The sequence below is a fragment of the Lipophrys pholis genome, assembly GCF_963383615.2.
Source record: "Lipophrys pholis genome assembly, chromosome: 4".
NCBI lineage: Eukaryota > Metazoa > Chordata > Actinopteri > Blenniiformes > Blenniidae > Lipophrys > Lipophrys pholis.
In genome coordinates, this window is record NC_137637.1 from 1,260,930 (window position 1) to 1,285,909 (window position 24,980).

Sequence of the window (24,980 nt, forward strand, 5' to 3'; positions counted from 1 at the left end):
ATTCGTATGAACATCTGATAAACTCTTACTGACAGCAGAGTGTTGTCAGGCGCGCTCGTCTTTGACAGACGTTACCGTCAGGTACTCTCGCTCCGCGCTGGCAGAACGAGACGGCGAGATGAAAGAACGAACTATCCATCCAAAGATAAAAGACTCTCTGCAGGGAGAGGCACCAGGAAAAATAAGAACGTGAGTGGAGACTGTACGAGCGAGTGAAACCTGAACCAGGATACAATGAGGTCAAATAATGAGGTTAGTCTGCTCTGCAAGGTTTTCACTCTGCTGAATTTACTAATATTTTTTTGTTTAATATTATGAGATATATTATTATGAATTTATTAATAACACCATTCATTTATTCTATAATCATTGATTATATTATAATAATTTTATTCATTCATATATTATATTGTTATTAAATATTTAGATTATTAAATAGTTTAATATTCCCGGCTGATGTTTCTGATAAATGTGGTTTTGACACCTCGGTCGTAATGCAGGTCAAATAAACAGCACCCTAATAAATTGACTCCACCTCGTGGCCACAAACTTATTTTATGTTGGGTTCTGTTGTACTCTATCATTGTAAGAGCGCTTTGAGATGTTTGTTGATGTGATTTAGCGCTTTACAAATAAAATTGAATTGAATTGAATTGAATTACCTTCGCCAACAAAAGTTGGCCGTGAAGGTTATGTTTTCACCCGAATTACATTAAATAAAATTTGTCATCATCCAAGGACCAATTGATCAGACTTTGGGACGTTAACGACTAACCGTTTTCAAATAAATCCCCAAAAATGCGAAAGAATGTCCCATAAAAAGCAGGTGAGAGAGGCACCTCATAGAGGAGATCAAAGGAGATCAGCATCTGTTGCCATGGAGACGCTCCCTGCTCAGTGTCTCAAGACAAAGAACAAGACCTCATCAACAGTCAACAGTGGGCCGGACCGGTGAAATAGTGCCACAATAAGCTTTGGATTGAAAGTTGACAGGTTTTCCTTGTTGTGGTGCCGAGTGATGAAATGTCTGCAGGCTGCTTTCAGCCCACAGGTTTTCTATTTGACACACTTGATTCAGGCGTAAAACTAATGAACTCAACCAAGTATCACTGTAGACGTGATGCAAGTCTTCCCATTAATGCTACAAGAGCGTAATAATGACAAGAGCACTAAAACCTGAACCACGTGATTTTAACTACAAGCTATTAAACATTCATTTAACTTGACACCATTTAAATTTAACTAGAGCGACTGCTGCCTCATTGGGTTTAAAAAGGGTTTATTTTGTTTATTTTAACATTATCCTTTTGTTCCAGAGAACCTTCGATGATGTTTCTTTGGCTGTCTTTTCTTTTTTCACAAAAAAGTTCCTTAATGATGCAAATTATCAGTAAAATTAATCCCAAGGTAACAAAAGTGGTTTTAATAATTTATTAAATGTCCCTGAATCTTGACTTTGATTTCATAAGTGTTTTGTTTTTTTCCTCTGTCCAAGGCCGCTTCGATTCCCCTCGTCTGTGTTTGTTGTTCCATCTGATGAAACCTTTCTCAAGCTGTTGTCTGTAAAGACACTGAACGCAGACGATTAACACTCAACAGTCATCATTTGGATTTGGTTGGTTAAGAAAACATTACATAGGAGAAAATATTTGCGCCAAAGTCATATCAGATGTTGACTTCAGATCACGTTGTACTCCTGAGTTCAGCAGCTTTCACGTACTTCACACCTCTAATGGCCTCCTGTGCCTCGTCCTGAACACTGCCACTGCATAAAACATTGCCCAGGATTGAGCAACATAAAAGGTAGTAAAGAGGGAAAGTAGGGCAATTGTAATTGCATTTCTCTATTAGAATGACACCTCAAATCACAGCTGAACTAGGACTACCTTTGATTAAGAGAAACTATGCAGCTCATCTGATCTGGAGAAAATAAAGAATTATTGCTGCACAAGAAGCCAGGAAATGAATATTTTAGCTTCAAACACAAGGAGTGGCAATTTTTCAAGCGACAAAATAATGCGTATAAGTTGTAACAGACTCTATGGTCGAGCGTAAAACTGAAAATCTACAATGCGGTGAAACGGAACATTTTCAAGAAAGTCTTGGAAAAAACATTTTTTCATTACAAACTTCAACAACTGAATGAACGTGAGCGAATGAGCGAGGCTGTGTCACAATGACATGACCTCAGTGCAGACGACTCTCCTGTGTCTCTAAATGCTGATGACACCATTATTTATACATCCAGTCCCTCACTGACCGCTGTCTTTATTACAGGCCAGCTTCAAAAGCATCCGAGCTGCTAACTCCAGTTTGTTTGGTTTGAAACAGAAATGAAACTAGGAGTTTGGTTTGAAACAGAGATATGCCACATAGAGCGACCCCTGAAAAATTCCTCCTTGGATCAAGTATGTTGACTCGATAGTAAAAGTACATTTGAAACTGACATCGATGTTCTGATCGCGAAGGTCAAATCCTGTATTGCTTTTCTTCACTGTGACAAATCCTCCTTTACACAATCAAACACCTCATTAAGGGTTAAGATAGTTGATAAAATAAATAATAATAACTAAAACCTTTTTTTTTCTTTTGCTGCTTTTTGCTCAAGCCAGCCTTATAAGAGAAAGATAATTATAAAATATAACTATTAACTATTGGAGAAGAGGTAGGATTTGATAACTTTACTTCTTCCTCCCTCTTTTCATTCATGTTAATCAGACATACGAGGTGTTTATGTGTGTCTATGTATGTGTGGGCCTACTTAAACATAGATTATATATTTTGTATAACTACATTTTCATAAGCTATAATTTAATAATCCTTTATCATCAAATAGTGTATATATTTTATATACCAGTGTGTATGTAGGGATATTGGTTAAGTATGTGATTGCACAAAACGTTTGAAACGTCACAAGCCTGAAATGAATGGAAATAAATAAATAACTACATGATGGAGTTAACTTGGAAAAAAAGAACAATGATAAAACTTATCGAAATGACCCACATTCATGCACACAACGTATTTAGTAAGAAAGTATACATTTTCAGAAAGAGAAAATTCCATAAAAAAAGGAAATTCCATAAAATACTATAAATAGACACACATGCACGCACATTGTCAGAACAACAAAATACTGAATTATAATGTGATTATTGTGCCACGGAGGACACACGCACGCACGCACACGCGCACACGCACACGCACACGCACACACACACGCACACACACACACACACACACACACACACACACACACACACACACACACACACACACACACACACACACACACACAAAGCAATGCTCATTCACACAAACATTTCTGGCTGATGCAGGGTGAAAATAATTCTTCTGTTTAATTATCACACCATCAAATTGCCATTACAGGCGGCCGTTCATCTGCCACTGGCATTAAGTTATGTGTGTGTGTGTGTGTGTGTGTGTGTGTGTGTGTGTGTGTTATCAGTTGTCCTGGCAGCGCTGCAGGCTGATAAGAAAGCATCTCTTCACTCTCCTTGCTTTTAAAGCCGCTGTGGCCCAAACGTCGTTGCTGCTGTAAAGGTGTGAAAACAGGATTTCTGCGGGTGATAACCTGGTTACAGCAAAACAACTTAGTGACTGTTCGCTGCCATGGTAACAACAAGCTCCACGGAATAAATTTTTTTAAAATTACCCACCTATCTGCTGTCTTCATGAAGTACAAATATTAGTTTTTGTGACTGGAGCCAGATCGGAACGCCAACTTTCTGTCACCTTCGACAGTCGACTCATCACTTATTTTTGATTTGCTTCAAGTGAATTTATCACACAACAGATGTTGTGTTGTTGTTTTTTTCCCCTGTTTCTGTAATTGCACGACTGTGAGACTGCAGCTTCTTAAAGGCCAACAGGATTTATTGATGATCTTCGTGAGAGGATTCATATTATCTTCAGGCCGTGAAACCGAAAAAGCCTCCTGACATCAGGGTACGCTGTAGCACCGCATTATGGAATAATGTCATACATTTTCAACTTGTTATGTTATAACACCACATATTGTAATAACTTGTTACATGTTGCAGTTATTACAAAATGTGGATTAAATGATTAAATGCACTCAGTGGCACTAACAACCTGGTTTCACCTCTTCAAGAAAATAGAAATGTTTGGTGGATTTACTGATTGTCTTGTGACTTTAAAATTCTACCAGTCACAACGGCAGCTGGTCTAAAAAGTTCCACCTGATTTAGATCCCTGCGCTCTACCACTGTTGTACCTTTGCTATGTTGGCAGAACATGAGCATGGTCTAGATTTCTCCTTATTAAACATAGAACCATTTATATTTGCTCTCTGTCCTCTATTTTATTTTCACCTTCTATCATTTAACCGCAACTGGAAGTACAGAATGTCCCTTGCTCTGCATCGCTTTCAATGTTTCAGCTGTTTCCATGTAAATGGAAAACATTTTCAAAATGTTGCTGTGTAAATATGAGATATTTCTGAAATGAAAACAGAAAAACTAACAGTTTTCACTTGAAACGTTGTGTAAACGGAGGTTCAGACAGTCTCTATCTCCGTCCAGAATGGTGATGATTATGTTCACTGTCAGTTTCGGCATATACTCAGAAAAATAAAACACACACCGTACAGTTCCCAATAGAAGCGCCGAGCGCGAGTGCAAGCCTCGGGGTGCGTCTATTAGGAACATGTGAGCACAGGTCCAAACATTTTGTGAAATACGGTAATTACATACATTGACACGGAAGTATTTCTGCAAATCTCACACGCTTGTGCATATCCAGATTTTCTGTGGCGCCTTGAAAGATGGTCAAAAATATTAAATGACCGCGAAAAGAGCCCGGCGCCCGTCCAGAGTCGCCAACCGCTGACTGCTCCCCCAGCCCCAGGCGGGGCGGTGTTGAGAATAAAAAAAATATTTGAATTGACTGTTCATTCTGCATTTTCACACCCATTGCTAAATATATTTTATCAAGTAATGGGCTTTGCTGTCTCTTCGTGCTGTACTTCTTTGAAAAAGGGGGGGGCCCTATTCTATTAGGCAGTGCTCTCCTATTGGGAACAATATGGTAGCTATGTACACCTGTGTATTTATCCATCTTCTACATCATTTATCCGAGTACCAGGCGGCTGAAGCTGATCACAGGATCGAAGGCAGAGAAAAGTCTTAAGTATTCAGTCACACTCAGACAGACCACTGTGATTTTACATTCTTCAAGGGGAACATGCAAACTGCTCAGGAAATCCCCAGGCCCAGACGCAAACCAGCGATATTCTCACAGTCAGCTGAGCGCCATCTACTGAGTGGACCTGCAAACTGCAAGTCATATTTAGCGAATGTCTTTCGAACAAGATCCCAAACTTGAGGAGTTTCCTCACTTTCCCTTCCCCTCGCTGTGCATTTCACCGGGTGACAATCATCCACATCCTCAGAAGGCCTCCAGTAAGCAGGCGGCTACATCAATTAGCCTCCTTTTAGCACAGCTGCCGCCGGGGACACCAACAATGGCCGGTACTGGGAGATTAGTGCTGTTGCAGCTTAGCTCTCTCGGTCTGTCCTACTGGGAAGATCGTCACTCACTGCTAAAAGGCAGCTAACCCCAGATGGCTGATCATACCAGGGCGAAGCAGGCCCCATTACAGTAATCCAAATGCTGAGACCATTGTGGTCCGGCAGTAAAGGGCAGGCCAGTGGAGACGGATTGTAGAAGGGGAGACTTTGGGAGCAGGACAGGAAAGAAGTACAGCAGAAGAAGTGGAGAAAATGGGAAACAGACTGAAACTGAAAGGCGTCTCATGTTAGAAACGGAAATTAGAGGAAGGGATTGGAATGGAGCTCGGACAAGGCTCATTAACAGACAGCTACCACGGAGGAGATAAAGAAACGACCGAATAATTAAAAGATGTTGAGACGGGAAAAAATCAATAGGAGTGAGTGAAACACAGGGATGTAAAATGTAGAGGAAAAGCAAGAGGAAAGAATCAACAAAGGAGGAATGAAGAGACAGGAAGCTTGTAAGATACTCTCTTGTCACTCGAGGAGGACGGACGGACGGACGGACGGAGGGATTGATGGATGGATGGATGGACGGACGGATGGACGGACGGACGGACGGATGGATGGATTGGTGGATGGATGGATGGAGAGATGGATGGAGAGATAGATAGAGTTCCTGGCTGAGGTTGCTCCCTAAGTTAATGTAGAAAAGCTGATTTTGGTTTTCAAAAAAATGTATGCCAAACAAATGTTGGTATTTCTCAGAGAATAAGTGCTTTAACATTTCTTTACTACCAAATGCTTTTTTCTCTCTGGTATTTATACACCGATCACCACAGGGGAAAGGGGGTAAAATGCATCTCCTCCACATGGCGACTTAAGATCATTTCACCAGCATTTATGACGAAAACAATGTAAATAATATATTTTTTAATTCAAGTAAAGCAGCGCAGTAAGCTCTCGCAAGGCGATTGTGTTCAACAGACTTTTGACCTTGAAAATGTTGTCGGCTCATCGCGGAGTCGCAGCGAACGTAGAGGACAACTCCTGCAACTCAAACCTCTTCACGGGTGATTGACCAACACAAAAATATACTGAAAAAACATGACACACGGAGGCCGGTGCACGTCTGAATTCATACTTATAGCGGTGAAGGATGGACAAGATGAGAACATAAAGCATCGAGAAGACGACGGCGTAAAACGGCGATAATCTGAAGTGCAACAAGGAATGTCTTTTATCAGTTCACGCATCAGGGAGGCCTCTCTCCTCCGCTCAGCGTGAATACAACCACTCAACAAAGTGTGACTAACCCTGAATAAAGGGATGGAGAGAGAGCGAGAGAGAGAGAGACAGAGAGAGAGAGAGAGAGAGGAGGGAATGAGGCGCTTTTCTTGTCGGGATGAAAATGTACGTTCCAGCGATTAGACGCAGACAGATGTGAACAATCAGTGAGACGAATCGGGGGAAATCTGCCCCGGGAGCCATCTTTTTCTCTCACCACACACACATTTTATTATCTCACACACTCATCCTCTTATTCCCACACAGAGGTGGATGTGCACAGCGAAACGCAAACTCCCGCCTCCATCGGTTTGGTTTACATTTCACATTTAGCCGCTGTTTTTCCGCCGGAGAGCGTTCGGTCCGGGCTGTCGGTGCAGCGCGATGACTGCCGGAACATCGGTTTCACGGAGAGCGTCACGAAGCCTCCGAACACAACTAAGAGAGGAAACGACGACGACAACAAGAAAGACAATGCGTTCATTTCTAGAGAGCAACGTTTCACTTTAAAGGCTTTAACGGGGTAAAATCGCAGTGTGACCACGCTGTTCTCATCTGTTTCTGAACTAAACGTACACACAGAAAAAACTAAAAAAACAAATGAGAAAGTAAATTGAACAGGCCCATATGTTCCCCTTCTTTTCCCCAATCAACTTCCTAGTTTTGCTTGACTTCGCAAGACAATAAAAGTGGGACGAAGAGAATACAAATGCTGGCCTGCGTCTCCAGGACGGGATCCTCACTGCTGGCAGTCACACAGAAATTTTAAATTGCGAAACTCACAGAAACAGAAACAGACAACATATGATACTGTGCAGATTCTCCCCTGAAACACCAGAAGAATAATCAAACAAGAAGCTGAAAACAAACTTCATTTAACAATGAAAAAATAAAAAGCCTGTTTGGTCTGTTTGCTGGTTTTTATATTTTCTCCACTTTGGTTGGAGGGTTACCTTTACTTCCTCTCTGCTTTTGCACTTTCACTTAATCATTTTTCTCAAGAGGGAGATAAAACCTCTCTCCCTCTAAGTGTGATTAAAGCAAACGCAGACCAGAGCATATAAATGAAGACATGAACTGAAGTCTCTCATTAAAAGAGATAACGGGCTGCACGTGTGGTCGAATGCTAATAAGCTGACATCTTTGAATGTATATCGTTTGTAACAAGACAGATAAGACTAGTTTTTAACTTGTTTTCATGATGTACTATAGTTCCTCTCCATTGGCTTCCCGTTGAATCCAGAAAAGAATTTTAAATCCTTCTTAACAACTAGAGCTACACCCGGTAGAGCGAGAACTTCGCCAACGCCACGTTTGTCTGCAGAACAGCGCTAACTAGCATGTTAGCCATTAGCTCATATCAATGCTAACTAGCCTGTCTGGTAGCTACATCACTGTGAAACACTGAGCAGGGAGCGTCTCCACGGCAACACACACTGATCTCCTTTGATTTCCTCCATGAGGCGCCTCTCTCTTCCGCTTTGTATGGAAATTTGGGGATTTATTCAGAAACAGTTAATGACCCAACATCTAATCAGCTGGTCCCTGGATGATGACAAGTCATTCCTGAAGAGTTCCTGCAATTTGGGTGAAAAGTTGGTAAAACATATACATTCAAACCAATAAATGAAAGAAAGAAAGAAAGAAAGAAAGAAAGAAAGAAAGAAAGAAAGAAAGAAAGAAAGAAAAAAAGAGTTCTCTGAGTGCTGCCCCCTGGAGGTTTCTACGTTTTCTGCACTTCCCAGCTACAGTTTGGGAGGCTGACACAGTCTCTACTTTGACTTTTAGGATTAAGATTTTTCTTTTTAATGAATCTTCCAGTTTGAGCTGCTTCAGGACCCTGGACCGTTTTCTAGTGCAGCTGCTGAAGGTTTAGACTCCTGGAGGAACTTTACTGCAACGAGCTTCTTTCTTTTCCCACTTTTGTCTCCATCAAGTGGATTTTCTTGCAGTTTGACGTTTGTTCGTCGCTTCTGTCCATCTTTTCTGTTCCTCTGGTTTATTTCTGTTAAAAAGGGAGTTTTTCTTTCCTTTCCACCGTCTCCTCTGCGTGCTCATGTGGAAATGTTAGTTTTACTCCATAAAAACGACTGTGTTGTATTTGGCACAATAGTTTTAAATAGTTTTACAGTGACTTTAAAGTATTGAAAAATCCGTAATAACGCAGGTTTGGTAAATCAGTGAATGTAAAGGGTTAAATGTAGAAAATCCAAGCACGCACACAGGAATCATACAAACTCCTCTTGAGACCAAAAGCAGTTAAACAGCATTAATTCAATGATTGCATGTAATTTGGACAGTATATTAGATCCTGATGGAACCAAAGCATCTGTCATTCGTTCATGTTAAACTAAAATCTTATTTAGTTCAATTAACTCGTTGGCTAAAATGCCAACGTCTCGCTGCAATTATCGCCTTCACAAAGCACGGCGGAGAACGTCAACATGTTTACCTAAACTGTTGCGTGCCAAGCCTCCTTTCATGTGGAGAAGAGATCTAATCTCTCCGAGTGGAGGCAGCGCTGCGCTTTAATCCACTTCACAATGCTGCGACTCGTCGTTTGAAGCTACAGTCTCCTTCGTACCCTGCGCTGTATGTATTTTTAAAACAAAGCTGTCTGGCTGCTTGAAGTAGGTAAAATATGCAGCTTTATTTTTTTTTCTTGCCATTTCTACTTTTAGTTTCACTCTGAACCGAAGTAGTTTGAAATGTAAAATGTGCAGATTTACCCCGAGGGTGAGGAGACGAGCCTGTATCGAGCTGTCCAATAGAAACGAGGCAGCAGGATCTACTTCCTGTTTGGGGTTTCGTTGCTCAAGTGGAGGAGATTTCTCATCTCTGCATGTTCAAGGCCTTGATCTACTAAAGGTTTGGGTGAAGTAAAACAGCAGCAAAGCTAATAACACACACATGTTGAATATTAACTGAAGTATTGAAATAAACGCACAAAACCAATCTGTGATTATGGAATATCAGATGTGTGTTTCATTTCACAACAAATCCTGGGAGGAGATCATATTTACTGATTAATGTACAATGCAGAATGTCATTTACTACACTACTATAATTACGTGTTTTTACTGTATTTAAAAAGAACATGCAAACAAGTGGTCAAGTGAGGTCTGAGACAATTCCTCAGCCGGCTCCGCGCCACTTTCAGACACATATGAATGTGAAAATGCTAAACTTCTGTTGTGTTTTGGGCATCCGTTTACACAACAACGGTGCTCAGAGTCACTGAAAAGAATTTCTTTTTCAAAACGCTCCAGCTCCAGCTCCAACTCCATCTCCGTGGAAACGGGGGAAATAACAATAGCTGTTATTGGAGGCGCCTCTCAGGTCACCCGAGGTCACCGTACAGAGAACGAAAGCATAAGAAAATTTTAAACATTAAAACAAAACACATTTTGTCACTACTACGGTACAAATGGACAAAACGTTGCACAAATGTGAAACAAAAACACAGAAACGATGCGTTTCCACTGGAAGCATTGTGTAAACGGGGCCTGAGATTCTCTCCGGTTTGAGTCCAGGCTTATGTCGCTCTGTGTGGAACCGTGTTGCCACAGTTACCTTGAAAACAAAATCCGATTACTATTACAGTAAAATGACTGATGTGGGGACGCCCTAAAATCCAAGGGCAAGTGTCCCCTGAAGACAGGTGTCCTCTCTTTGGCGGGACGGGTCACAAGGACAAATTGTAGGACCAGTTGATAACGACCTTTTTCACACTTCTGCGTTTTAAACCGGATGTGGAGCTCATTTACTTCCGGTGGCTCTCGCTTTAGGTGGCTCTCGGACAGTGACGATAACGGCTCAGTCTCCACGCGGTTGTTTTTGTTGTGTTCCTGGTTGCTCTTGTGGGGCAAGAAAACAACCATACCTCTCTTACCACGCTTTTCCTACGGACCCGGGCTAAAGGAGGCAGTGGATCCAAGCTGATAGAAGGGATGAGGGTCTGAAATTCTGCATAAAGCCAGGGAGCACTTTTGTATGCAGCCAGTACTTCACCCAGGAGGATTTTGTCAGCGGATCCACTATCAGTCGTCTCAAAAGTGAAACTGTTCCATGTCGCTTTCCCTGGAATGACTTTATTGCACCACCTAGGAGGGATTCTGTCTTCCAGAGTGCTCAGAAACGGCAGCTCGCCAGGCTGAAGCTGCTACTGCAGACCACCATGATGTGGCTCATCCACCAGCAGGTAAATATCTAAGATAGTAAATTGCATAAATTTGTCATATAAGATCAAATATAACTGTTACTACAATTGCAGGACGTGTTGCAGCACCAGTGTGTAGATCTATACCATCTAGAGATCAAAACAATGACGACTATATATACTGTATTCTTGCAGCTAGACTCACACAATGTATTGATCCACAAGGAAATAATGTCACAGGAGCTCAATAATTAAAACAATCGTGCTCACCAGTGAAAATGAAAACAAGACGGTTTCAATTTAATTTTACATTTGAAAAATAAAGTAATGAAATTATTAGATAAAAATTAATACTAAAACGTTTATAACATTGTGAGTTATTTTATAGTTAGACCTTATTTATATAGTAATGTATTTTTTTGTATGATCTAATTTTATTTTTTGGTTTCACAGCTGCACTTGATGAAGCTCTTGAATATATTAAGGAGTTGGAAGCCAGGCTGGAGAAAGTGGATTTTTTACTCGCTATGGTGTTTCTGATGAGCAGATCCGGTTCTACACCAGGTTCCCCTCTGAGAGGGTTCCAGATCATCTGGGAGTCCATTGCTCCACCTGCATCCCGCCTCATATCTGGACCAGAGCTCAGACAAGAGGAGATGAAGCCTGAACCCAGCGCCGCCCCAGAATGTCTCTGATTGATGAGTTTTAATGTTCTCCTTCAGGGTGGCTGTGGGCAGGAAGGAGCAGCTTATTGACGTGTTAGACACTATTTACACTATTTACACTATTTACAGTGATTCACACAACTTCAGATTTAATGTTCAAAACACAAAGTGACAAAAGGGTCATTTATAAATTTTAATATGATCATTACTGCATTGAAATAAACACATTATTGGTGTTGAAGTCCAGTTTTGATTTCATCTGGTCAATGAACGATTCATCACGCCGCTCTCGCTCAACAGTTATTGTTATAAATGTGTCAGTGACAAAGTGGCACCATTCCAATCCGGTGATTACCAGCTGACCCTGTACCTGTCCCTGACCCTGACCCTGACCCTGACCCTGTCCCTGACCCTGACCCTGTCCCTGTCCCTGACCCTGTCCCTGACCCTGACCCTGACCCTGACCCTGACCCTGACCCTGTCCCTGCCAGTACTATGTGTGTGAACGCCTCAGACTTGTGTGGTCATCCTGAACCTTGAGGTAAGCAACCTGGGACACATCATTTGTTTGGGACAAACTCCAAAGTTGAGAGGAAATCTAAAAGGAGAGCTCTGAGTGGTTGGGACTCCAGTGGACGTAGTTTTTCTCCTGATGTCAGGATGTGGGGATCAGGAAGTGGTCCTACAAACACATGAGTGACATAATCACAGTAAGTTAAGACAAAGGAAACATTACAAGCATAAAAACATTAATTACCAATAAATGATAGCTGTGTCAGCTCTGCACAGCTGGACTGCACACATCTGTTTCCACCACCACCTCACTGGCAGGTTCAGGGTGGAGCCCCTTACAAGAAATAAACAAATATGACAAATAAATAAAGGGACAGGTGAGCAATTTGGTAGGACATGGAGGGATAGATTTGTGAGAGCGAGGATTTTTACTTAAATTGCTAAAACTACTAAGGAGATTGTCACATACTAAATGATATTACAAAAGGAAAACAATGGTTCCACTTTTGTTTTTACCTGTGTTCTTGGTCTGTTCCATCTGTAGATCACCTGTGCAGGTGAGGGCAGGAGGAAGCGTTGGCAGCTGGAGCTGGGAGGAGTGAGCGGTCTGATCCAGGAGTTCAACTACATGGTAGTTAAAGGCTTTACCAGCTGCACAACTACAGGAATAAACCAACAACTCAGCTGGTCAACACCCAGTGAGGTCTAAAATAGAGAAGTGTTTTTAGCACATATATATAAATGAATACTTGTTAAAACATAATTAGCTTTAATCAAGTAACAGAATCAAGAGCAGCAGAAGAGGAATAGTACCGCTCCGTCATACAGGAGTGTCCGTCGCACATGAAAGTTCTTCAGCTCTCATCTATGACAGCTGAAGAACAGGAAGTCAAACTACTGAACATGAGCCCAGCGACTCTGACTGCAGTCTGTGAGGTTTCTCATGTTTCCTCATGGAGCTGAAGCATGGAGCTCTGACCACTACCTGTCCCTCCATGGTTCCTCATGGAGCTGAAGCATGGAGCTCTGACCACTACCTGTCCCTCCATGGTTCCTCGTGGACCTGAAGCATGGAGCTCTGACCACTACCTGTCCCTCCATGGTTCCTCGTGGACCTGAAGCATGGAGCTCTGACCACTACCTGTCCCTCCATGGTTCCTCGTGGACCTGAAGCATGGAGCTCTGACCACTACCTGTCCCTCCATTGTTCCTCGTGGACCTGAAGCATGGAGCTCTGACCACTACCTGTCCCTCCACAATATCTGATACTAGAAGCCTGCAGAAGCAGGGTGAAGGTGAACATCTGGCATCGTCATCATCACTTTCCCCTAACATAATAGCAAACACATATCAGAATGTTAAAATATCATTTAAAAGTCTAGATCATACCTCTAATAAATACCTCTAATAATTTAGCAGACTAGATGAGGCTTCTTAGTCACCATGTTTATCTTCATCATATGTTGTAGCTAGCGCCACGGTTAGCTCACTGAACTACGTCTTTTCTTACCTTGATAGCGGTGGAGGTATTCTTCATGGAAGAACTTATACCCTTCTTCAAGAGTATTTGTTCGTGTATTCCCCGCTGCGATGGCCTCCGCATCAGCAAATGAAAAAGCTGGCAAGTTCAGGAGCGTCGGTGAAAAGATAAGGTCCATTTTCAATGAGACACAAACAGGAAGTGATCAAGCACCATGAGACGCTACTTCCTGTTGTCGTGAAAAAGGTCTATTGAAGGAACCAAACACCAAATATGTTCTGGTTATTTAAAAGCACATAACTGAACCAATACAAAGATGTATGCAATATATACAGTATATTAAATAAGATTTAATGTACTTCAGGGACCACATACAGTCCAGTTTCATCTTCAGTGGACCAGACTGGTAAAATATTACTATAATAACCTTTAAATTTACACTTCAAAGTTTGTCTTTGTTGTGGTCACAGTGGATGTGATGAAATCATCTATAGTTTTACTAGATCAAACAGTTAGTATTGATAATAATTACAATCTCAACATAAAGTCAATTTAAATTAAACATTCTGCTGCAAAATACAATGAAATGACTGTTACGTGCGCGGTGCGGTGTGCATATTGTCGGTGTTACAGTAGAAAATAAACTAGAGATCTCTAAACTCCCCAGAACATCACTGAAAGATCCAGCTCCCCCAGAGGGGACAGACAGACACAGGGTGCTTCCTAATAGTCCCTCCTATCTCCTTTCCTATCCACTTTTCCTTGCAGGACCAACCCCAACTGAAGGTGTCTTGCTTTGCTTAATCTAAACACCCCCACTATCCACACCCTCGGTAGTAGATCCTTATCTCTGTAACCAGAAAGATTAATAATAATAATAATGGCTTGGATTTATATAGCGCTTTTTTCACACTGACTCAAAGCGCGTACAGAGACCATTATTCATTCACACCAGTCCCACCAGTGATGCTAAGCTACGTTGTAGCCACAGCTGCTCTGGGGCTGCTGACAGAGGCGTGGCTGAAAGAGCCCCTCTGACCACCACCAACATTCATGCACCATTCAAACCCATTCACACGAGGCAATGTGGGTAAAGTGCCTTGCCCAAGGACACAATGACAATGACTGATAGAGTGGGATTCAAACTGCCAACCCTCCGGTATGGACGACCGACTCTACAGCTGAGCCACCATCGCCAGATTAGGGTTAGGGTTAGGTGGTGGCCTATATGCCACGAGATTAGAGTTTAGTTGGTTTCAAAATAAAAGCCCCCCACATTTTTCAAAATAAAAGTCATTTTTTGTTAAAACCTTAAAGAAAAATGTATTGGTCAATATTTAAAGGGGCCAGAGGGTATGATTGGGCCAGAGGCCGTGATTGGATCGATCCCGACAGGCCAGAGTCCAGAGTGCAAGGTCCCGATCAAGGCTGCTTGCAGCTTTAATACTGATTGTCTCGACTGAGCATGAGCAGAACAAGTATTTATCACAATCATGGTGAACATACACAGTAGCAGCATTTCAGAAAAGTTGCGTTCCCCCTGTTACCATGGAGACCGTGTTCAAGCGTTTTAAAAAAGTGACGTTTTCAGTGACTCCGAGCACCGTTGTGCGAAGGTTTTCTGTTTTCACTTGGAATCATTGTCAATTAAACGAGGCCTCAGTAGGAACTGGTTTCAGAATTAGATTACACAGTGAAAACTGACAAAAGTAATCATACAAAGGTTTTTAAAGTGTGGCCTGCAGGCTAATGGCGACTAGCAGCAACATTTCTGGCCTGCAATTAATTACAGTTGTTAGTTTTATCATCGTTTCACCGTTTCTATAAATATTCTTAAATGGACGTCACACTGTTATATCCCGAATCTGACTGTAGAGGGCAAAAAAGCCCATTTTGGGTTTTGTGTGCTTTACAATGTTTCTCAAGGTTTTCTCAGGTTTTGCAGGTTAAGCCTCATTTATTAGATAAGATATATTTATTACCGATTACTGAATGCAGACAGATAAATGTAAATAGTACAGATGCAACCTTTTCATTAAGATGGTCACTAATGCACGGAGCCCCGGAGATAAGAAGTTGTTCCCTCAAGTTAATAAAGCAAGGGAACAAGATCATTTAATCCGTGGCCACAAGATCGTAACTCTTAATCCAGAAATAAAGTGAAAGGAGCAGAAATTCACAATGTAATGCCGAAATGTTGAACAATATGCAGAAGAAGAGGGGAGACATGATTCGGAGCTGCTGAGAATTAGATCCTGTCCTTTTCGGATCAAGGTGAGTTTAGCGTGTCTCTATTTCACGTGGTTTAGTTAGAAAACACCAATATCTAATGTGCTCCACGTCATTTGATCTCAAAGCTCCATAACAGCAAATATGACGGGATGGAGGCGACATTGGTGAAAAAATATAATACAAGGGAAGGAGACAGTGAGTCGTTCTCTCAAGTTAATAACGATTTATAATCTTGTTCCCATGTTTTTATTTTCTTTCTCTATGACCACTCTGGGGCTCCGTACAAATGGAATTTTTGTTCCTCTGCAGCCCCCAGTCCAATGTTGGGTTCCTAAATTGACCCTCAGCTACCAAAACTTTGAGAGCCCCTGCACTAGTAACTAAAAATACAACTTAATTGCAGTAATGTGAGTGTTTTTCATTCATTACATCTCAGTTTGAGGCAGGCTGTCCTGCTTCTTCACGTCCTGTGTCGTTTCCGTCGTGTCCGATGTGACTCCACTTCAACACACGTCGTAATGAGTGGCTCCTTACCAGGCTTCCTGCAGAGACTCTTCATTAAATGCTGCTGTGCTGAAGCAGGAAGAGGTTACCCCCCCCCCCCCCCCCCCCCCCCCCCCCCCCCCCCCCCCCCCACACACACACACACACACGTAATCACCTCTGTGTTGGCTCACCGTGTTGCTCTGTAATAGTGCTAATCCTCTCTGTGCACATGCATTTTGCAGGGCGTCACTTCAAAATGCATCAGCCGCTAAAGTTGTTCGGAGACGGAGGGACAGGGCGGAATCTGAAAGGACGTTTTATTTCATCCCACATAAAAGCGAGGGGAGTGTTAGCTAGTTAGCAACCTTGATCCGCCTGTACGGCTTTCAAAGGGCCGGGCTTTGAGACAAGTTTGACTGACAGAGCAAATCACTGACAATACAACTGAGCCATGTTCATCTCGTCTTTTATCGTCCTCTCTTCTTTTATGCCTGATTTATTCCCTGTTATCTCTGCCTCTCTGTCTGCCGTCTCGTTTAATCTCCTCCCGCCTCGGTGCTGCTTTCTCACCTTTTTTCAAACCATCCTATAGCCTCATATCTTTAATCCTCCTGCCCACTTTAGTCTTTTTGGGCTGCGTTTTTATACCCACTGTCTTTTCCTTTCCTGACGCCTTTTTACGGGTTTTTGGGAGGAAATAAGTAAAATGTTGCTCCCGAAATGGTAACTAATTTATTTGGTTCCAACATTTCTAAATTGATGAGTGATTCACGATACAAAAGTAAAATACCTCACATTTATTTCACTGTGAAGAATCAAACAAAAGGTGTTGAACCTAATAACCGCTGTAGTGATAACAGGGATAACGTGTTACACAACAACGTTCGCAAGTGAACACGGAAAACGTTTCGTTGCGTTTTGTGTGTCTGTTTTCATTAGAAGCACTGAAAATACAACTTTTTAAAAATGACTCCCAAGGTGGAACTCTTTGAAAATACTTCAACTCCATCTAAAACCCAACTTCTCTGAAACCCTGCTACTGCGAATGCTCACCACCATCGTAGCTATTTGTTCTGCACATGCTCAGTAGAGACAATCAGAACAAAGTTTCCTCTGTGGTGTCATGACTCAGTCCAGATTCTCCTGGGACCTGGTACTTTTATTTTGACAGTCACCGTAATAACAATCCAACTTGGTAGTCTGTAAACTAGAATGTTCTCCCAGTGTTCATGTTTAGAGCCCAGTGTTTTCTGCTGCATGTGTGTGTGTGTGTGCGTGCGTGCGTGCGTGCGTGCGTGCGTGCGTGCGTGCGTGCGTGCGTGCGTGCGTGCGTGTGTGCGTGTCCACTTTCATTCCTAAAACTAGAGCCACATTTGTTTATGGAACCAAGTTAGCATTGCTAGCATGATAGCCGTTAGCTCATACTGATGCTAACTAGGTAGGTCAGGAAACACTGAGCAGGGAGCGTCTCCATGGCAACAGATGCTGATCTCCTTTGACCTTCTCCTCTCTCACTTTTTTGTGAAAGGTTGGTAAAATACATACATATAAACAAACCCATAAATAAATACATGCACATAGCCTTCTCGGGCAACTTTGTTAGTTGCCCAACTTTCGTTGGCGAAGGCAACAACAGCACCACCTTGCGGCCCAACATGGTAACTACATAGTTTTCAGTGTTTCTCCAGTTCCCATGGAAACAGACATCATGTTCAAAACGTTGTGTACAAGTGAAACTTTTCTGAAGTGAAAATGCAAAAACGAAGCGTTTTCGTTTGTCATAGAAACAAGGACCTATAGGACCTACAGCACCTATATCTTTCTTTTAATTATTTAATGAGGGACTGCAGTCTTACAAAATAGACTTCCTCAAGAATCTGATCTGGGCATCTTGTAAAAGTCATTACTGCAAATGAAGGAGTCATAACTCAAATGTTTAAGAAAGAATTGTTTTCATTTGTTGTGAATTAAGTTTGTTTTTTACACTTAGTTCGTTGAATTGGAATTCACTGAGCGTCATAGATTTGTCGTCCTGCTGAGTTTAAAAAAGACAAACAGAGGTAGAGAAAGACACTTGGAGCGATTAGTAAGCGTGGGAAGTTTTCTACCCGACTGCTTTCTCATTAAGACATTTTACACTCCTTTTTTTTGAAGACCTGAGGTACACAAACACACACAGACAAATGTTTTCTCACTCACTGGATGCAAATATGTGCACACACAGACTCACACTGGGCCTGATCTATGAAGCATTTATTAAAGGTCTACTGAAAGAACATAACAAGGGTCGCTCTCAACAGACGCACAAAATAACACACACCTGCATGAATATGTTTATGACTGCCTTGGTTTTTAAGACATTGGAAAAGGAAATGCAAACCGGATCAGCCTTTCCCAGAGAAGCTGCTCCTCTTCTGACCCGCCAGGACTTTTACTTATCATGATTTGTTCTTGCAATCTTTTCTGAATCTCTTCTTTAAGTCACAGCTTTCATTATAGTTATTTACTTTTTCTTTTTACCAGAGTCACATTTATTTTATTAAGTGTGCTACAGGTTTTTATAAGTTCCTCCAAAAATTGTTCTTGTCTAAACAGTCTAATGCACAAAAACCCTTCATTTCAGTGATGCAGATGATGTTCCTCATTGTATTTTTTGTTATCTCCAACATTCCCATCAACATGTTTTGTAGGCTTTACTCAGGAGCCTAGTAAATCAGGCCGGCTGTGTTTTCTTGCTTCTGGAGACATTGCGTTGCCTCGTTTCCTGCAGACTTCATTGAAACTTAACCATGAACCTAACCTTGAAGCATTTCTTCTTGTCAATATTTATTGATGCCACTATAATGTGAGTGCAACAACAGAAATGAATGTCGGTCTACGGTGTGCCGTCTAGACTCCTGAAACCACATTCTCATCTTTAGATGCTTGTAAAATGGATTTTGGGATAGTTTGTTTGTGAAAGAGAAAGATTCTGATAAATATTAGAATACGCTGAAGCTCAAACGACCCAGACAGACACTTTGTTTATATCTTCCCACTAATAAAAGAATAAGAGGCCCATCATCAGAGATCCAGTTTATTGGAAGAAAGGACAAGAAAAGAATAGAGAAGGTGGAGGAAGAGGAGATCTATTCCTGTGTCGTCTCGGCGGGAGGACCCCAAAGTAGAAAGTCATTATCTACTGACTCTCTCAGAGCCGTGTTACAATCAGTGACTAAAAAGGCAAACAATTTAAAATGTTAAAGCCCGGCAATCAGCTGGAAGGGAGCAGGGAAGAGAAGGAATCAAGGGATCAGGGAAAAGGGAGGATTGATATTTTCATTACTTGTCCATAATTGGTCATTTGGCTTTCCACTCTTAACGGGGGGTCTGCTCAGCAGGCCTTCCCAACCTGCATTATAGACTTACAGGATGTCCTTCCTGCTTTAACTTGGATTTGAACCTTTTCTCTTGCATCAAACTTAACCTGTTGAATCACAGCGAGGATGCCGATGCATGTCCAATGGCAGCCAGACAGTGTTCTTAAAGGGCTCATATTTTACAAAATCCACCTCCTAAAGGTTCTCCAACAGTGCTAATCGTCCCCATACCTGGACTGACGTCCCAGAAGTGAAGACAGTCTGTCCTCTCTCTCCCTGGCTTGTTTCAGGTTTTAAAAAGTGTGTTGCTCCAACCAGCCAATCAGAAATCAAACCCTATATAGTGTCATCAGGGGTTTAGCCAATCCCAATCAAGGTAGGCCCTCCCTTTGACTCCTCCCACAATTAGGCAGCTCTGCTCTGGCACATGGCACCACGAGAGGAAGTACTTCCTCCTCTTCCCAAGATGGGCATGTGTGGGCGGAGCCATTCCAGCTCACACAGACACAGCAGATTGTGAATGTAGCTCCTATGATCCAATATTCAAATGAGGAAAATCAAGGAGGAGCTAGAAACTTAGAATACTGAAGGTTTCTGGAGCGACCAGACCAGGAGGAGGAGGAGAACAGGAGGAACAGGAGAACAGGAGGAGGAGGAGGAGAACAGGAGGAGGAGGAGAACAGGAGGAGGAGATGAAAAGATGGATAATATGACTCATTTAAAAATACATGTCATTTTCTGATACAGTGAAGCCACTTCATATCATTATTGAGAGCAACATTTAAACTTTTTACAAAGGAGTCAGATCTAAAAAAGGTTTGTGCATATATATTTAATTTAGGTACTTATGATGGTGATAAGAGGCATTTCCTCAGCCGGCCATTTTTCACTTTTACTTTTGCACAGGGAACTACAAATGAATTGCCCCTTGTGGGAAAATAAAGGTCTCTGGATCTGAATCAGTATGATATTTTCTGTTGTACCCCTTTTAGCTGATACTGAAACTTTTCTGCTGCTCTTCTATTATCAAATCAAGTCAAATTTGTGCCAGATCATCATCATCACCATTTTTTGTGTTTTTTTTGCCAAATTCTGAGTTACTTGTTATAATGCTCAGATCTTTAGATAGCTTCCTGGACTGACACGTCCATTTCCCTGGTATCACGAATCATTTGGTGCTCTGGTGCACTTTATCCAGTCCTTTCATAGAGAATGCAAAGAAGCACAGCAGTCAAATGCAAAAAAGTTTTCAGCAGTTTGTTCTCAAGTGAACCGGGGTAATGCACACAAAACCAATATCTGAATAGTCCTGTGGGTGTGTGATGTCACTCCTGGAATTATTAGGGACCGAGCAGAGGCCAGGACCCTATTGTATTTCGTGTGTTTCTTTCTTTCTTCTTTAACCCCCAGAGTGCCAAAATGTCTCTCTAGCGCCACCTAGTAACACCTTTTTTAGCACAAAGCACTGACCCACTAAACACGTTCAAATGTTGGTCAAATTTGGCACACTCATCAAGACTGGCAAAAGAATTCATGAAATGTTCAAATTAACCCCCAGAGTGCCAAAATGGGCTCTCACCTACAAACACCACAACGGCCACCACGGCCTGTAGGAATGTCATAGAGAGATCAAACCAAAACTCAACTGTTCGTCTCATCGAGACCTAAAAATCATGTGGCAATACTCCTGAACCTAAATTCAACAGGAAGTCAAAGGATCAATTAACCACTTCAACAGCAGAAGCCTGTATGCAAACTTGAATAACATAAAGGAATTTTTACAGAAATGTTCACACCCATTTAACATTATAGCAATATCGTAAACCTGGATAAACACAGAAAAAGGCATGGAGTTTGAGCTCAAGGGTTTTGATGTGAGGTACAACAATAGGCAAAATAAAAGCGGAGGAGGTGTAGCAATATACAGTATGTGTATAAAAGGCTGGACTTCAAGGTTTTAGATAGCATGACAACTGTGGTAGATAACCTGGTAGCATGCATAACAATTGAGAACAGCAATGGAAGGAATAGAAATATCTGCATTGGCTGTATATACAGGACACCAGGCTCAAGGATTGACATTTCCAAGGACCTGATCGAGGGCATGTTTTCAAACAAGGATAACAAAACTGTATTCATATGTGGAGACTTCAATATTTATCTATTAAATCCCAATAACCATAAAATCCTTGATGAATTTGCCACTACAATGTACAGTTTGAGCTTGTTTCCAAAAATCACTGGACCCAGCAGAATTACTTCACATTGTGCCACTCTGATAATATCTTCACTAATGACATTGACAATAACACGGTAGGTGGACTTTTAATCAATGATATCAGTGATCACCTGCCTGTTTTCACAGTATATGATAACATTTTCAGGAATAACGAGCCAAACAAACAAATCGAATACAGATGAGTGAGGACAGAGGAATCCATCAGTGCACTAAAGAACGACCTACTGGTACAGAACTGGGCTCTGATGTACCAACAGAAAGACGCTGATAGTGCATATGAAACATTCTTGGAAACTTTTAGGTCACTATACGATAAACATTGTCCGATCAAAGAATATAATATAAATTTTAAATACAGTAACTGTTGATGGATCACAAAGGGACTACAAAATGCCTGTAAAAGGAAAAATAGACTTTAGAGGGATTTCATGAGACAAAGAACTAAAGGCAGAAAATAAATATAAAAAATGTAAAAATAAATTAACTCATATTATAAGGAAAAGTAAAAAAGAATATTATAGGAAAATACTTGAAAGTAACAAAAAGATATTAAAGGAATATGGACTATACTGAACAGTCTTATAAGAATTTCAACGTATCCTCGGTATTTCATTGATAAAGATAAAGAACTTGATAATATGGAGGACATAGTGAACAAATTTAAAAATTTCTTTCTATATGTTGGACCTGACTGAGCAGCAAGAATCTCAAATCCAGGAGCAACTGGAGAAAAACCTGGAAGGCTGCTGGAGGGGAATTCCAGCTCAATGTTTCTTAAACCAGGGGACCAGAAAGAAATACTGGATATTGTTAAAGAATAAAAAACAAAAAGGCTACTGAAGTGAATGACATTGATATGATATTAGTAAAAAATAGTCATTGAGGGGATTTCAAAACCTTTAACAAATATCTGTAACTTATCAATGCAAAAGGGTTCATTTCCAAACAAAATGAAAATAGCAAAGGTAATACTTCTATACAAAACTTCACAAACTACAGGCCTGTCTCACTACGTCCTCAATTCTCCAAAATATTAGAAAAACTCTTCAACAACTGATTGGATGCATTTTTAGAAAAGCACAACTTAGTCATAGACAGCCAGTATAGATTCAGATCTAACAGAACAACATCATTAGCAATCATAGAATCGGTTGAGGAGATGACAAATGCTTTAGAACAACAAAATACGCAGTGGGGTTATTGATTGATCTGAAAAAAGCTTTTGACACAATAAATCATGATGTATTCATCAATAAACTGGAAAGGTATGACATCAGGGGTGTTGCATTAAAATGGATTACAAGCTGCTAAAGACAGAGACAACAGTTTGTGAAGGTTGGTAATGTCAGTTCAGCATGTTTGGACATGCTTGTGGCCTAACCAAAACTTTTCATACTCTACATCAGGGGTCCTCAATTATTCCCCCCGAGGACCAACATCAGACCAGCCTGCCAAAACAAGGGCCGGAACCGTTGTAGGTTTTTTGTACGATGTCAATAAAAGTTGTTTTAATTGCAAATGTTAGCTACTGTTACTATTATCACTATTATTATTGTTGTTATCATCATTATTATTATGAGTAATAGTCACCAAGGTGGTTGTAGTAATAATCTAAGTCTGGGATTTTAAAAGTTTGTGTTGAGGGTCACATAAAAAAGCACTCTTGAAAAAAGTAAGTGTAAAACCAACTATCTAATTATTTACACACAGAGACAGAAATACAGGAGAGATTTACAGTTTGTTACTTTTTAAATTCCATAATTGTTTTAGTGCTGCTTTGGTTTCTGTTCTCATTTCATCCATTTATTTATTTTTAATATTTGAAGTATAAAACTGCTATTTAAATGAACTTATTAGTACTATTGTTGTCATTTTTGTTATAATACACCAGTTAGATGCCAAATAAAGAAAAATGTATGAATTCACTGACCAATCAGTGAGAAAAGTGATGGGATGAGGAAATTCCTCTGATGTATGTTGCATCAGAAAGTCTGTTGTCACTGTCACTGATCAGAGGTGAAGAACACTCCTCCACTAAATCCTCCACCCTTCTAGTCGCAGTATTATCAGACAGTTACCAAGATCATTTCCCATCATTCCTGCCACATTCCTGACATCCTTAATGTGACCTAATGCATCTGAAGATAGTTCTGGAATGGGCCTGACGTTCCTCATCGTCCTGGAACATCTTTTTGGCTCCAATGAATCTTCAAGAAGATCAAGAGTCACCTGCACTGGTGAAGTTAGTAACTGAGCGTGTGGATTAGTAGTGATGTGTGTTGATGTGTTCTACAGAGTGACAGCATTCGCTCCCTGCAGCATCCTCCTCTCTGATCAACTCCATGGAGTTTCTCTGAATGCTGAGTGCTCTGGAGTGTGTCCACTGTTCAGTAGCTGCTGGTAGAATAACTGGGGGGGAGGTGTCAGATGTTTTTAAACTCAGTTGCTGACCTGACTTGTTCTACGTCCTGGGTGAACACCTGCCTCCACCTGCCTCCACCTGAGACGGTGATTCTCATGTCCTCTGGTTCACGGTGCGTCCTGGCAGCTGGACATGTCTCTCACATCAAAATCCACAACTAATAGAACAAATTCTCCTGATTCTCCACATTCCTGACAGATTAATGAAAGAAAACTACGATACTCAACGTCACAGCAGCCTGCTGCAGCGCACAGCTCCGGTCTGCTGCAGGTCAAACATGGGTGGGTAATATAAACTAACCTGTTCAGTCCAGTCACAGTTCAACTGAAGCTGGTATGGGTCGGTAATATAAACTAACCTGTTCAGTCCAGTCACAGTTCAACTGAAGCTTTCTGATCCACTTTGAGCTTTTTCACGTTTCAGCTCAGGTTGTTTCTTTGTTTAATCTTGACTTTACTTCGCGGGTCGTGAAATTGAAATCCGTGGACGTCCGAGCAGAGCAGCATTGACGTAATTACGTCAGACATGCACAGACTCCAGCTCCGACTATGGTGTGGGATGAGGTCCAAACTAGTTAGAGCAGCACATTTCCCCCACAAATCCCACTTTATTTCACCTTGATGTGCAGCTCATGGGCCGGCGC